The following is a 16,276-nucleotide window of genomic DNA, read 5'->3' as shown; positions in this document are numbered from 1 at the left end:
AGGATGACAACAATATAAGTTCGCGCTTCCACATTTCGCATTGAAATATCTGGCGGCCCCAATTCCAGACCTGCAAAATCTCTCTTCTCCACCGTCCCCTTCCGCGCCCAGATTGCTCAAATCCCTAATTCGCCGCCAACCCTCGAATCACCCCTTGTCTCGTCTCTTTCCCCACTATTCCCCTCCTCTGTGCCGTACGACGAAGACGAAGACGACGGTCGCGCTTCACCACCGCACCGGAGTTACCTCATCTACGCCCTCATCCACCGCACCGGGTGGTCCACCGACAACGTCGGCCGCCGCAACCAACGTGCCTCACAGACACCGAGTTCCACCGCATCAGGTGCGCTTCACCGACGCCGTCTCCCAGCTCACCGGGGCTACTTCACCGAGCACATCGTCGCACCTCCGCCCCCCGAGGCCGTTGGGGCTTCACCAACGATCTCGTCCACCGCATCGTAGCGCTCCGCTGCCACTCATGATCTGCATCCGTGCGCGGCCTGCCAACGCCAGCGCATCACCCTCAACGGCTCTGAAGTGACCCGCACTCTAGCTAGGCGAGCATGCCCAAACGCCGGCCCGAACTAGGTATCCACACATCACTCCCTTGTGCACTGTTCCAATGATGTTTGGATATCCTTTCACTGCTCTCTTAGGTTACACGCCTATGCAACTCTGACCTTAACTCTTATTTCTTCTGGAGATATCATCTGAAACAAGCAAATCCATATTTTAGCGAAGCATGACAGCGCTACGGGATCTGGTACACATCCTGCACACCCGTATAACCTTGTAAGTATCTGTCCTCCGGCACAACATCAATGTCGATTCCTCTTATTTGATCAACCATTCGCCGTGTCAAAAATGCAGAGGGGGGTGCAAGGAGAACAAGGCCTGCACATCCAAGCAAGTGGTAACATGGACTTGTACATGGAACATCCCAAGTGCAAGCAGAGCTGCAGTGAGCCTGTACAACGAGCTAGCGTAAGTCCCTGCATTTCATTTAATTCGTACTGGCATTCGTGTATGATTTGTGTGCAGTGGCTGATCTACGAATTCAAGTTACTAGGGGCGAACATTTAACTTAAAAAATACGAAGGCACTTGCACTCCGGAAATCAACATAACTTGAGAAATGTGAAGCTACATGCACTTTGAAAACCAGCTAATGATCCAAAGTAGTTCAGATTATAAACACTACATGATGCAAGCACCAAATAACACAAAATGCAACATGGTGTACAAGGACTACAAACATGGTATGTACCTGCTTGAATTATTTGTTCTCTGGCTGAAAATATCGAAGTGTAATTGCATGTATAACCAGTGCGCAAACTGCATATCAATATATCTATCCTGCACAAGTATGCCAATAGTTTCAAACAACAGATTAGAAAAGTATTTATTCTATGTTGTCATGATACAGGGACTTTCTGGTAGATGGCCTCGACATTTCCTCAAGCTATGAAAATGCACTATAATTTGCATGTAATCAATGCCTGCAAATCTTTGTCTCTCTCAACATAGTAGATCATCATTAGACACTAAATCGTTCAATGAGCTTGCAAAATGCTTGCATTAGATCCCTCATTAGACACTATATGTTCATCACCAGGAGCATGTAAAATGTTTGCATCAAATCCTTCATTAGCAGTTTGTTCATTAGACACTTCGGGCTCAAGAACAACATGAGCTTGTATGTTTGCACCGGAAACTTGATTAGATACATCAGATTCAGTCAGTTCAGTATTGATTGGGGGAGTTATAAAATAAGTATAAATTGGTTTCATTTTCTCATAGATTCCCTACATACAAGCAGTTTTACAACACCGTCAGGTTTAACTATTGGCCAGAAATTGAAGAGTTGAATTAGATATAATCAGGGATGTGATGTACCTACTCGTTGCGCATGCTACTCTTGCAAGCTGCGACTGTTCGTTTGCGCAAGCTCGATGCCATGCCCGTGCTGCCGCCGCTGCCTCCCACACAGGCTACACCCAGGGTTGGATCTTCATCTTCTTATCCTTCCGTTCGCTTGAAGCCTGGCGATCGCCCTCCAACGAGGGTGCGAGGAAGTGCTGTGTCGGTCTGTCCAGCGGCGCTAGGTTAGGAGCGAACCAGACTGGAGGCTGGAGCGAATGAATTGGGATTTTTCCTGGTGTCGATCGATATGGGAGGCACTCGTTTGGGCTGCGAGCCTGCTATAGGGCCTGCCTTGAACTTATGTTATTGGCCCATCCAAATTGAAACATTTTTCTTCATTTTTTACATTGCCTGCTCGTGCGTTGGGATGAACAAAACTAGCGTGGGCCAACCTGGACGACTCAAACTATGTGCACACTTTCCAGCCACCAGAGGCGGCCGCCCATACTAGCCCCTATGGTGGTGTCGCCCCTTTTTGCGTGTATGATTGGATAGTGAAAAATATTCCAGTGGAGTTTTTGATTTACTCACAGAATGGTTGAATTGCTTGTTTCTATGAACTAAGTTCGCCAATAATGTGAAGGATGCCAGTCTTTTCTCATCCTATTGTAGATTGCTTAGATCTCGATATACCAAAAGTAATCGCATGAAATATACAGTAAAAGACAGTGTGATGTGTTCGGCTACAACTAGTCTGACCAGATTAACCATTCGACTTACCCATGCAGTGTGGGAAGAAAGAAGTATTGGGACTGCGTATCCAAGCAATTGATGCCATGGACCCCTTCGTACAACCTTGTAAGCGAAAAATAAGTTGCAGTATGCCTGTACAAAGAACTAGCGCAAGTTCAGTTACCTGCTTCTCAGAATTTTAGTTAGCCACTTATTGCAAAATTGTTCAATTACGTTGCTTGGCTTAATTTAGTTTGCTACTGATTACATAATGGCACAGCCTGTTAATCATATTATAGACTGTGCCTATCTATGTGTTTGATACTTACTGTTAAGAATTACTTGTTTGCCTTAACTTAAATATCTACTTGTTTGTTTAACTGCTTTGCTGCTGCAACAGCGGGTTACAATGATGTTAATAACTACTTTTCAGCATCCAATTGAAACTCTTTAATTCCTTGTTTGTTTAACTGGTTTGCTGTTATAACTCCCAATTGAGATGTTTTGCTAACTTCAACTTTTCTGAATCCAATCGGAACTTTAATGGCAAAACAGGTTAGCCCAAGATCAAAGAGCGAGGTCCCCATGGACGTTGCATCATCCCACAGCAGTGGCACCGGCCCAATCGTGCATTATGAATTGCCAACTATTGATGCTCTAGAGGCTAAACTAGTGGTAGAAAGAGATTCTGGTTCTGCACTTAGAGATGAAGTTGACATGTTGAGGAAGCAAACAACACAATCACAAGCAGTACTCAAGACAACCATTAAATATTTGGTGGATTTCAAAACGAAGCAAGCTGAGACTGACCAGATTGTTAAGGTCCTGAAGGAAAAAAAAGGAAATTAAATTCCTACTTGGTAAATCATATGTGAAATGTTCTTTCCATAGTTGAATAACCTTTGTGTTGTCTGTTCATGTAATCAATCAAACCATTTGTTTTAGAGATGATGTAATAATTGTTTTTTGTTTTTGTTTTTTGTTTGTAATTTTATTTGAGCACAAGTCTGTATTAATTGATAAGACTCGGAGATATTTCATTTGGATTGCTGTGCCAGACCTACAAATATGCCAATCGGGCTGAATGTGCATTCAGCAATAGTAGTATAGATGGACCATAAGTGGCACGCATCGGAAAGGGCCAAGATGCTTGCTAAAAAAAGGATGTTGTTGTAGCCAAAAAAAGTACAGCGGCCTGGCTTATGTATGTTATTTGATATTATTGATCCATATACTCTATAAGTGTTTATATGTCTGTTAGTTCCGTACATTCTTGGTTGATTGACTCGGTATTTGAATCTTGATACATCGCTTGTGTACATATCTAAATGGGAGTACACATTATGTTGCGCATGACATTTGAGTTGGACATGAAGTGTTCCAAATATTTGAATTCACCTTAAATTGGATTCTAGTTTCTGAATTTGAGTATCGGCATTTGTAAACCATATTCATATATGACAGTGGAATACATATTTGTCGTCGTTTTGAAGATATATAAAAACACATAGAATGATTTATAAAGATTCATATAGGAATACAAAATGGATTCAAATTTAGTTGCCAGGGTAAACGTGGATGCTTATTGTCCCAAAATTCGAAAGAAACAACAAAATGTCCACTCCCACATCGGCTGCCCGAAGCCAAGTGTTTGGGAGATGGAAATTACTGTCTACCCATTACACGAACAATCCATCGGCCCGATTTCCACTGCTCTAAATAGGGGTAGGTTAGTAACTTCAATTAGACGTGACACGACCGCCTCTGAGCCCATTCTGACACGGTGGGCGTCAAACATGGGCGGCAAAACTCATTTGATTCAAGCTCGTCTGAAAGACCTCTGTTTCTCCCTCCATTCCCCATTCATACACGGTGGGCAGCAAAACACCCTCTCCTCGTCCGAAATAGATGTAGGCTAATATTTTAAATAGGGGCAAATGTGTAACTTCCATCAGACGTGACACAACCGCCCTACCTGTCAGCCCCGTTCATACACCGTGTGTGACAACCGTGGGCGGCAAAACACCCTCTCCTCGCCCGAAATTGATGTAGGCTAATATTTTAAATAGGGCCATATGTGTAACTTCCATAAGACGTGACACAACCGCCCTACCTGTTAGCCCCGTTCATACACCGTGGGTGCCAACCGTGGGCGGCAAAACACCCTCTCCTCGCCCGAAATAGTTACCGACAAATATTTGGGAGATGCGATATTACCGTCCTATCCCCAACCGACAAGATGTCCAAATTTGAAATGGGGGATAAGTTCGTAACTTTCCCATATTTCAGACAGGCGTGTCCCAAAAATATGGTTCCCCGTACCTCTCCCTCCATTTTCCCATTCATACACCGTCCGTGCTAGAACACCCCACTCCCACACCAGCCTCCGTCCGCCACCCCATCCATCGCCGCCGTCCTCCACCACATCCATCACCATCGTCCTCCACCATGCCGGAGCGCCTACCAAGACCGCGTCGTCCACTGCTAGAGATGGACGTTTCTCATCCACGGCGACGGACCAATATCCTTGCATCGTGTCCTCTTGCTTCATCGGCTCCGTCGTTCTCTTTGCCGGGGCCGCTCACACGACCTTCTCTTCCACCGCAACGGTACTTATCCCCCGATGCACCCGTCTTCCGTCACAGATCTGCTTCAATGCCACCGGATCTCAACTAGAAAATAGATCTTAACTTGGTTACTCTACTTTCTTTTTAGCTCTTAGAATTTAGTTCTTAGTTCGAAGCAAACAATGGATGCTAAATATCATTTCCCCGGTTTGCAGCTTCAAATCTGCCATGTCACAGCCATAATACAGTTTAATTGATCATGCTTAGAGTTTAATTGATCATGTTGGTTCTGTGGTGGTTTCTTTAATAGAAATCAGAGGGGAAACCCTCTTTTGCTAAAAAATATATGCTTAGATTTCCCCCCTTTTATGATCACTATACGATCAGAATACATGCTTCGTGTCATAATAACGCTGCTCCACCCATCAAGCTAAACAAGCTTAGTTGTTCAAATACGAATCTGATATTATTAAAACAGAGTTGTTTAATTGGTCAGCTAAATGTTCCTAAATTAGTTTCGAAAATGCATGTTCGTCGCTCGGGTGTGTATCTCTGTGTGTGGTCTGGTCAGCATGGTTGGGGAGGTGAACTTTGCATATGCAGGGGTTTATAGGGAGACACTCTCCGAGTTGAAACCGCAATGCATTCCATAGATAATCTGACTACTTTTTATGTTTTCATGAATCTCAGATTCTAAACAACATCATAATGATTATGAGCTTGCGCGCATGAAAAGAATAAAGCAGAATAATGCCATGGCTATCAAACTTGGCATTAAGGGACTGAAATCAAGTATGGATGCAATGCAATGCAAACACTCTCCACCTACAGATTCATGCTCAGAATATGATCCTAACAGTGATTCTGAGCTAGAGGGAGACCTAAGTCAATGTAGCTCCCTAGTGGAGGAGTCAGAGGAAGATGCCCTATCTTATTCACCCATCAAGGTACTTGCTCTAACTTTCCAAGGTTACATTGCTCGCACATATCTTGCAACTGATGCTTTGCATTGCTTCTACTTTGTTGAACTGCCATTAGCTTAGTTTACACACCGTGTATGTGAATACGCCCTGCCTATCCATTTTCAGTACATATTCCATCTGTCATCATACCATATTTATCCATTCAAATGATGTTCTTGTGTATCAGACGTTCAAAAGGAAGAGGGCGATTCTTGATCGTGGAGGAGCACAAGCAAAGTATTTAGAAAAGGTAGTGGCACCTGATAAATCAAATAGCCCATTAGGTGTAGTTGCAATATCACCTGACCCACAAAATACCCCAACTCTAGTAGATTCTAGCCCTACTACACTGGTCATTTCTGATGCCCCAACTCAGCAGACCCCAACTGCAGTAAACAGTATGATTATGCCAGTTGACATACCACCAGCTGTACGACGCAAAACCCCCATTCCAGCAAAGAGTACACAAAATCCAGTTGCCAAATCCCTTTTTGAACCAGAGAGAGCCCCAATTGCAGAAAATAGGACCCCTATTCCATTTCTTCCCGGTTTAGAAGACGAAGCTTATGTTGTTGTCAGGAATTTTGTGCGCATCTTTCCTTCATGGAAAGACTATACCGCAGACACAGAACAATTTCCAGTCTTCATCCGCAACTTACGTGTAAGTAATGTACTAATGTTATTCATGGTCATTACTGCATATGTTTCTGCTGACAGAAGACACAATATTTCATTCTTTTAAATAGGCGAGGCGCAAACTGGATTATGATGACGAGCAAGGGTTGGTTGCACTTTTCAAGCACTCGTTGATGAAGTATCGTTGCTACCTGAGGCAAGCGCACTTCGATAGCAAGCCTCTGAATGAAATTTCTGTAAATTCTCCGGTGCTACATTTATCCGACGGTGACTAGAATAATCTTGTTACACATTGGTCTCGGCTGCAGTGTAAGGTACTGTCTATGATATCACATCACAATTTGAACTACATTTCTGCATTTGCCTTAATGTCTCACTTGTACGAAAACTGTTAGCAGATGAACATTCATTCTCAAGGGACCACAGAATCTCGCAACTATACTACACACTGCATTGCTCTTGTGAGTACCTCTTGCCCTGTATGACCATACTTACTTTCATAGCTGTTTGATTATGTAGCATCACTGCACATGTTAGCCTCGTAATCGTCCATTTGGTGGACATTATAAGATCCGTATGGATTCTTACATAAATTTAGAATCAACCCAATGCTTTTGAAGAGGTTTAGCTCTGCAGTCCTCTTGTAAGGACTGAACGTGGTCTATCACTGTACTTACATTAACAGCTACTCCCTCCGTCCCATAATATAAGAATGTTTTGTACAGTACACCAGTGTTCAAAACACTCTTGTATTATGGGAAGAGGGATTGGTTCATTTTGTAGCATTATGCATCTTATCTCCCTCGCCCACCATTTACTAAAAAAGATCAGATCTATATTTAATCTTACCAACAAGTAGAATACACAGACAATGCCAGTGCAGAAGTGTAGCCCATTGCTCTTGTCAGTACATTTTGTCCTGTAACGCTTGTACTTCCAGGGATTGGTAGTTGATTATGTAGCATCAATCTGCATCTTATCTTCATTATCCTCTATCCCTTCCAGTATTATCATATCTATAATTACTCTCTACAAAATGTAGAGTACATGCAATGCTTATGAAGAAGATTCTGTACTGAAATTCTTGAGTTATCCTTCCCTTGCCATGGAGAAGGGCATTATAAAACTGGTATTAACTGTTAATGTAAGTCAGTCCTTCTAAAGCCTTTATCCTCAACTGTTGTTTAATTTGCTCATACTCCCTATCATTTACTGCTGTTTAGTTTGCTGTTTCTACCAAAATGCATGTTCGTAAGAACCGTAAGTTCTAAGTTTTACTTGTAAAACCAAATTCCTTATTCATACCATGCACATTAGTTAATACTCCCTATATGTATGCTTGTTTTTGTGGATCTATAATCCAGTGTGTGGTGAAGCAGCCCATGTTTGCAGCTTGTCATCTCCTGTTTTATCTTACTGATGTGGCTGATGATATGAACAACATGCCATGCACATTATCCAAGATAGATACAATGATTTTCTTTGCCCTTCATATATGCTTGTTATGTTGACATGGTAATCCAGTAGTGTGGTGAAGCTCCCCGCATTATGAACAATGCCAAATTATGCTATTGATATTTTGAACATACTCTTTATTTTCCAATTTGAAATTGGATAGAATTGACAGAACAGTTATCATCTTTGTTTATACACGTGCAAAACCTGTCATGTCTCTACTTTGTTTCAGGGTGATATGCCTGATGGCATGCACAAGTCTGCTGAAGGCTGTGAGACAAACCCAACATATATTGCAGCAAAGAAGGCAAAACATCTTGAAGATAGCGAGACAACCCCAAAGTCTTGTCTTCATGTAGTGTTCAAGTTACTTGAGACTAACAGTCAAACAAGCTCGCAGAATTCGTTGTCTGAATCAGTTCGACTTCTTCAGTCCCAAGTTCTAGCAGAAAGGCATTCTGCAACTCAACTTCGACTTGAAGTCCTATCTCTAAGAAAGATTGCGGAGAACACCAATGAGAACCTCATCGCTAAACAGCTACACCTGGAAGCTATGACCGACATGCTAGGCCGGTCTCACAGCCTTGCTCAGCAGCTTGCGCAGCAGTTCCCCCACAAGGCTAACCTTTCTTGAACTGTCTTGGAAGTGGTCTCGGTTCAGTATTATTTTGTTACGCTGCAATGGTGCCCAGTTTTTGTAATATGCTTCTTCATTGCGCTTTATGATCACTGGTGGCAAACTTTGATGCCCAGTGGATGTAATATACCTTAAATCCTTTAATGTGTAGTGTTGGTTTATTCTTAGTTACTATGCCGTAATTTCTTTATTGTATAGAGTAGGTTTGTTCTTAATTCCTACTAGTTATGCAGCAGCCCGAAATGAACCCCGGCCCATGATTGTGCGAATCAAATCATAGGTTTTTAACAGGCCAAAATTGTCTGGGTCCTTGTTTGGCCCAATCAGATATCGACTGCGAGCAGGCCGGATGCAAACCGGGTCATAGTTAGGCCCAACTATATGACGGGCTTTTAACAGGCTGAAATTAATATAGGGCCGAAATGTTAAACGGGCCGTTAACAGGCCAAACTAATATCAGGCCGAATTACTAAGTGGGCCTTTAGCAAGTGGGCCCAAAAGCATAGTGTCCAGTTGACGGGCCGAATCTGATATGGGCCATAATTGAGCCCAAAGCCTCTTAAAGGGCCGAGAATGCGGTAGGCTTTTAACAGGCTGGATCTCATATGGGCCACTATTAGGCCCGGAGCATGGCAGGCCATTAATGGACCGGATCAAATATGGGTCGGCATTTGGCCCAAAACATGGCAGCCAGTTAATGGGCCGGCTAACTAGGGTCCTCAAAATCTTGTGGGCCTACAGCTGGGCCGGCCCATTAATGTTGGCGAAATCTCGTGGGCTTTTAGCTGGGCCGGCCCATTATGACCCGCAAGAATCTTGTGGGCCTTTACCTGGGCCGGCCCATTATGGCACACAAAAATCTTGTGGGCCTTTACCTGGGCCGGCCCATTATGGCCCGCAAAATCTTGTGGGTCTTTAGCTGGGCCAGCCCATTATGGTCCGCAAAATCTCGTGGGCCTTTAGTTGGGCCGACCCATTATGGTCCGCAAAATCTTGTGGGCCTTTAGTTGGGCCAGCCCATTTAAACTTGTTGGGTCGTGCCACGTGTCGACGTATCATAGGCGCCTTCTGTCCAGTGAGTGGATGACATCTGTCCCGACGATGAGCCGACACGTGTTTCCTCTAGCCAATGATGATTTTACACTTGGAAAATCTCCATTGGTCGGGGCTATTAATGGGTTATCGGATCCAAAACCCGACCCGATAGCTTAACGGCGTTCCGTTACGGTGGATGCCACGTGTCTGTCACCCTTGACGAAAGCACTTCTGTGACGCGCGATTTATCGTCATGGAAGTGGACACTTCCGTGATGATAATTTTGGTAATGTCATGGAACACTTCTACGACAGCACAGGTATGACTATCTTGATTCTGTCATAAATTTGTCATGCATGTACATGCATGACAAAAAAAGCGACCTACTGTGACAAACACGCATCATCACGGAAGTGTATTTTTTTGTAGTGTTGATCGAATCACTGATGTTGTTGAGTCTAGAACAAAATGTTTTGAGTCTTAGGATTATATATATCGGAGAGTAGGATTCTTTTTACTTCTCAGTCCCTTCGTCGCTCTGGTGAGGCCTCCTGACATAGAAGTTTTGACTCTTCTCTCCTCAAATTTCATGAAAAAAAATTAGGATCACGCGGGTATCTTGGAATCGTTCTGATGGTTTTGTGACGAGAACATTGTTCTTGGTGCCTCCTGACATTTAGGGGTTGTGGAAGTGTCCCGGGGAGTTGAGCTCCAAGGTGTTGTCGTCACAATTTTATCGTTGCAGTTCTGGAATACCTGAGTTTGCATACATCGAAAATCTCTTTTATGCAGTTGTTGGTGAGATAACCACGACGCCACCCAGTACTGGGGCGGGAATTCGGGAGTATTGCCATAACTCGTATAACGGATGCTTTCGGAGGTTGAGGTAAATGATTTCCGAAGGTTTCTTGGTTATGTGTTGAAGGATGGATACAGCTGGATGTAGAATTTGTTAGTTTTGGGTGAGATATTATGCTTCCCCTGTATCCCCAACACCTGATTGCATAACCAGAAAGTTTCAGGAGTTTCATTGGTGGGAATTCAAGTAGCTCTAGTATTTCTTCCCGCAGATATTTGGTTTGTGATTGGGTAATCCTTACCACTTATTTGTTCATATCCGTACCTTGTTGCTTTATTCATCTACCTTTATCTAAGTGGTTTCTCAACTTAATGGACGTGTGATGATTTACTTTGGAATTCATTCGTTCATCCTTGTTCGAATGTTAAGACTATATGTTGCAATTTCGATCCATTGATTCAGCTTGAATATATGTCTTTCAAAATTCTAACGGATGTCAACCTCTTCAGGATGGCTCCCCCAACGCGCCAGAATCCGGACCGCGGTGATGGGGATCAGTCGAACCCTCGGCCACCACCTCCACCTTCGGAGGCATGGCAAGCTATCATGGCAGGCACCAACGCCAATACTCAGATGCTATTGCAACTCTTGCAAGAGTGCAACCAAGGTCAAGGCAACCAAGGAAATCAAGGTCAAGGCAACAATTAGCCTCAGTTTGCTACCCTCAACCAGTTCCTCGCAAACCAGCCGAAATCCTTCAGCAACTGTGTCGAGGCCACAGACGTCGACGATTGGCTCGTGGACATTTGCAAACATTTTGAATGTAGCAATGTCATACCTAAGGACTTTGTCAAGTTTGCTTTGTTTCAACTCAAGGATCAAGCTGCTGAGTGGTATCAACAATACAGAGATTCCATAGGAGGTTGTGTGATTACCTGGGATGATTTCCGCCGAGACATCAAAGCTCATCACATTCCACCAAGCATTGCTGAGAGCAAGCATGAGGAGTTCCGCAATCTCAAGCAAGGCAGCATGTCTATGTATCAATACAATATCCAGTTTCAGAAACTTGCTCACTTTGCTAAACAAGAGTTCCTGATGAAAAGAGTATGATATATCAATTCAGAGGTGGCCTCAGAGAGGATCTGCAGTTAGCTCTCGTGCTTCTCGAGCCGACCAAGTTTGATCAATTCTACAACATGGCACTAAAGCAAGAAGCTGCTCACCTCAAGTGTGACACATCTAAGAAGAGAATCAGGGACGCAGTTCAACCTTCTTCCTCACAAGTGGCAGCTCAGCAACAGAAGTTCTGGTTGCCTCCTCCTTCTCCGTTTCGTCAGCCCTACCAACAGAAGAGCAAAGGTGGCAATGGATCTTCCCACCCACCCAACCCAATCTATTAGAACAAAGCTCAGTCTCATACTCCAAGGTCAAGTGCTCCTTGATAACCCACAAGTATAGGGGATCGCAACAGTTTTTGATAAGTAAAAGTGTCGAACCCAACGAGGAGCTAAAGGTAGAACAAATATTCCGCAAGTTCTATCGACCACCGATACAACTCTACGCACGCTTGACGTTCACTTTACCTAGAACAAGTATGAAACTAGAAGTACTTTGTAGGTGTTGTTGGATAGGTTTGCAAGATAATAAAGATTACATAAATAAAAAGTAGGGGTTGTTTAGATAAAGAAACAATAAAGTAAATATAGTGAGTGTGGAAAAGTGGTGGTAGGAGTTGCGAAATTGCCCCTAAGCAATTGACTACTTTACTAGACCGATAGCAAGTATTATGTGGGAGAGGCCACTGCTAGCATGTCATCCCTGACATGGAATTCTATGCACTTATGATTGGAACTATTAGCAAGCATCCACAACTACTAATGTTCATTAAGGTAAAACCCAACCATAGGATTAAGATATATTGGTCCCCCTTCAATCCCGTATGCATCAATTTCTATGCTAGGTTGAAGCTTCTGCCACTCTTGCCCTCCAATACATAGTCCTATCAACATACAACTAACCCTAGGGTGTGATCTACACGCGCAATCATATGATGGGAACCAAAGGACAGCAACATAACCACAAGAAAATTAAATCAATCATAGCAATTCATCAACCACCGATAGGACAACGAAAATCTACTCAGACATCATAGGATGGCAACACATCATTGGATAATAATATGAAGCATAAAGCACCATGTTCAAGTAGAGGGTACATCGGGTTGCGGGAGAGTGGACCGCTGTAGATAGAGGGGGGGAAGGTGATGGAGATGTTGGTGAAGATGGTGGAGGTGTTGGTGTAGATCGCGGTGATGATGATGGCCCCCAGTGGCACTCCGGTGCCACCGAAAGTGAGGGGGAGAGAGCCCCCCTCCTTCTTCTTCTTCCTTGACCTCCTCCCTAGATGGGAGAATGGTTTCTCCTCTGGTCCATGGCCTCCATGGTATGGGAGGGGCGAGAGCCCCTCCGAGATTGGATCTGTCTCTCTGTCTCTCTCTGTTTCTGCGTTCTCTCCTGGCTCTGTTTCACCATTTCGTATATATATGGAGATCTGTAACTCCGATTGGCCTGAAACCTTCGCCGTGATTTTTTTTCCGAATATTAGCTTTCTTGCGGCAAAAGAAGAGCGTCAACCGGGCTCACGAGGGTAGGGGGCGCGCCCTAAGGGGGTGCGCCCCCTGCCTCGTGACCACCTCGGGCACTGGTTCGCGTTGATTTTCCTTCCAAATTTTCCATATTTTACAAAAATAAGCTCCGTCTATTTTTATCCCGTTTGGACTCCGTTTGATATGGATATTCTGCGAAACCAAAAATATGCAACAGACAGGAACTGGCACTGGGCACTGGATCAATATGTTAGTCCGAAAAATAATATAAAAAGTTGCCAAAAAGTATATGAAAGTTGAATAATATTGGCATGGAACAATAAAAAATTATAGATACGACGAAGACGTATCAGCATCCCCAAGCTTAATTCCTGCTCGTCCTCGAGTAGGTAAATGATAAAAAAGATAATTTTTGATGTGGAATGCTACCTAACATAATCTTGATCATATGTCTAATCATGGCATGAATATTAAGACACAAGTGATTCAAAGCAATAGTCTATCCTTCGACATAAAAATAATAACACTTCAAGCATACCAACCAAGCAAGTATGTCTTATTGAAATAACATAGCCAAAGAAAGCTCATCCCTACAAAATCATATAACATGGCTATGCTCCATATTCACCACACAAAGCATTCACATCATGAACAACCCCGATGACAAGCCAAGCAATTGTTTCATACTTTTGACGTTCTCAAACCTTTTCAACTTTCACGCAATACATGAGCGTGAGCCATGGACATGGCACTATAGGTGGAATAGAATATGATGGTGGAGAAGACAAAAAGGAGAAGATAGTCTCACATCAACTAGGCGTATCAACGGGCTATGGAGATGCCCATCAATAGATATCAATGTGAGGGAGTAGGGATTGCCATGCAACGGATGCTCAAACTGAAAGCTCAAACTGAAACTAAGTGGGTGTGCATCCAACTTGCTTGCTCATGAAGACCTCGGGCATTTGAGGAAGCCCATCATCGGAATATACAAGCCAAGTTCTATAATGAAAATTCCCACTAGTATATGAAAGTGTTAGCTCAAGAGACTCTCTATATGAAGAACATGGTGCTACTTTGAAGCACAAGTGTGGTAAAAGGATAGTAACATTGCCCCCTTTTTTTCTTTTTTTTGTGGGCTTCTTTGGCCCCCCTTTTTTTTATTTAGGCTTCTTTGGCCTCTCCCCTTTTTTTTGGCAATGCTCTAATAAGATCATCACACTTTTATTTACTTACAACTCAATATTACAACTCGATACTATAACAAAGATATGAATCTATATGAGTGCCTTTGGCGGTTTACCGGGATGTGCAATGATGTAGCATAGCAATGACATCAAAAAACGGACAAGCCATGAAAACATCATGCTAGCTATCTTACGATCATGCAAAGCAATATGACAATGAATGCTCAAGTCATGTATATGATGATGATGGAAGTTGCATGGCAATATATCTCAGAATGGCTATGGAATTCCATGATAGGTAGATATGGTGGCTGTTTTGAGGAAGGTATATGGTGGGTTTATCGTACCGGCGAAAGTTGCACGGTACTAGAGAGGCTAGCAATGATGGAAGGGTGAGAGTGCGCATAATCCCTGGACTCAACATTAGTCATAAAGAACTCACACACTTATTGCAAAAATCTATTAGCCATCAAAAAAAGTACTACGCGCATGCTCCTAGGGGGATAGATTGGTAGGAAAAGACCATCGCTCGTCCCCGACCGCCACTCATAAGGAAGACAATCAATAAACACCTCATGCTCCGACTTCGTTACATGACGGTTCACCATACGTGCATGCTACGGGACTTGCAAACCTCAACACAAGTATTTCTCAATTTCACAATTACTCGACTCGCACGACTCTAGTATCACCATTTTTATATCGCAAAACTATTGCAAGGAATCAAACATATCATATTCAGCGATCTACAAGTTTATGTAGGATTTTATGACTAACCATGTGAATGACCAGTTCCTGTCATCTCTTTAAATAGATATAAGTGAAGCAAGAGAGTTTAATTCTTTCTACAAAAGATATGCCCGTGCTCTAACAAATATAAGTGAAGCAAAAGAGCATTCTACAAATTGCGGTTGTCTATGTAAAGAGAAACATGCAATCCAAACTTCAAATGATATAAGTGAAGCACATGAAGCATTCTATAAAGCCATACTCAAAGAATATAAGTGAAGTGCAAAGAGCATTCTATAAATCAACCAAGGACTATCTCATACCAGCATGGTGCATAAAAAGAAGAATGAAAACTAAATGCAAAATACGCTCCAAGATTGCACATACTGCATGAACGAAACGAATCTGAAAACATACCGATATTTGTTGAAGAAAGAGGGGATGCCTTCCCAGCATCCCCAAGCTTAGATGCTTGAGTCTCCTTGAATATTTACTTGGGGTGCCTCGGGCATCCCCAAGCTTGAACTCTTGCCTCTCTTCCATCTTCTCACATCGAAACCTTCTCAATCATCGAACACTTCATCCACACAAAACTTCAACAGAGAACTCAGTAAGATCCATTAGTATAATAAAGCAAATCACTACTCTAAGTACTGCTGCAAACCAATTCATATTTTGTTGTTGCATATTTTCTACTGTAATATAACTTTTTCATGGCTTAATCCACTGATATAAATTTGATAGTTTCATCAAAACAAGCAAACTGTGCATCAGAAAACAGAATCTGTCTAAAACAGAACAGTCTGTAATAATATTAACATTCACCATACTTCTGATACTTGAAAAATTATACCAAAAATAGGAAAAATAAAAAATTTGTATAGGAAGACAGTGCAAAAAGAATCAGAACCATTTAACGTTCCAGCTAAAAAAGTAAAATCGCGCACTACAGCCAAAGTTTCTGTCCTGCACCGTACAAACCATCAAGCAAATGTAAACATCCTAAAGGCAAACCTTGGCACATTATTTTTATAATACAATGGAATTGTACAAGAGGATAATTATTT

The sequence above is a fragment of the Triticum aestivum genome, chromosome 4A (genome assembly GCF_018294505.1).
Source record: "Triticum aestivum cultivar Chinese Spring chromosome 4A, IWGSC CS RefSeq v2.1, whole genome shotgun sequence".
In the NCBI taxonomy this organism is placed as follows: domain Eukaryota; kingdom Viridiplantae; phylum Streptophyta; class Magnoliopsida; order Poales; family Poaceae; genus Triticum; species Triticum aestivum.
The sequence above is the reverse complement of the archived record's forward strand: the minus strand, read 5'-3'. Positions refer to the sequence as shown.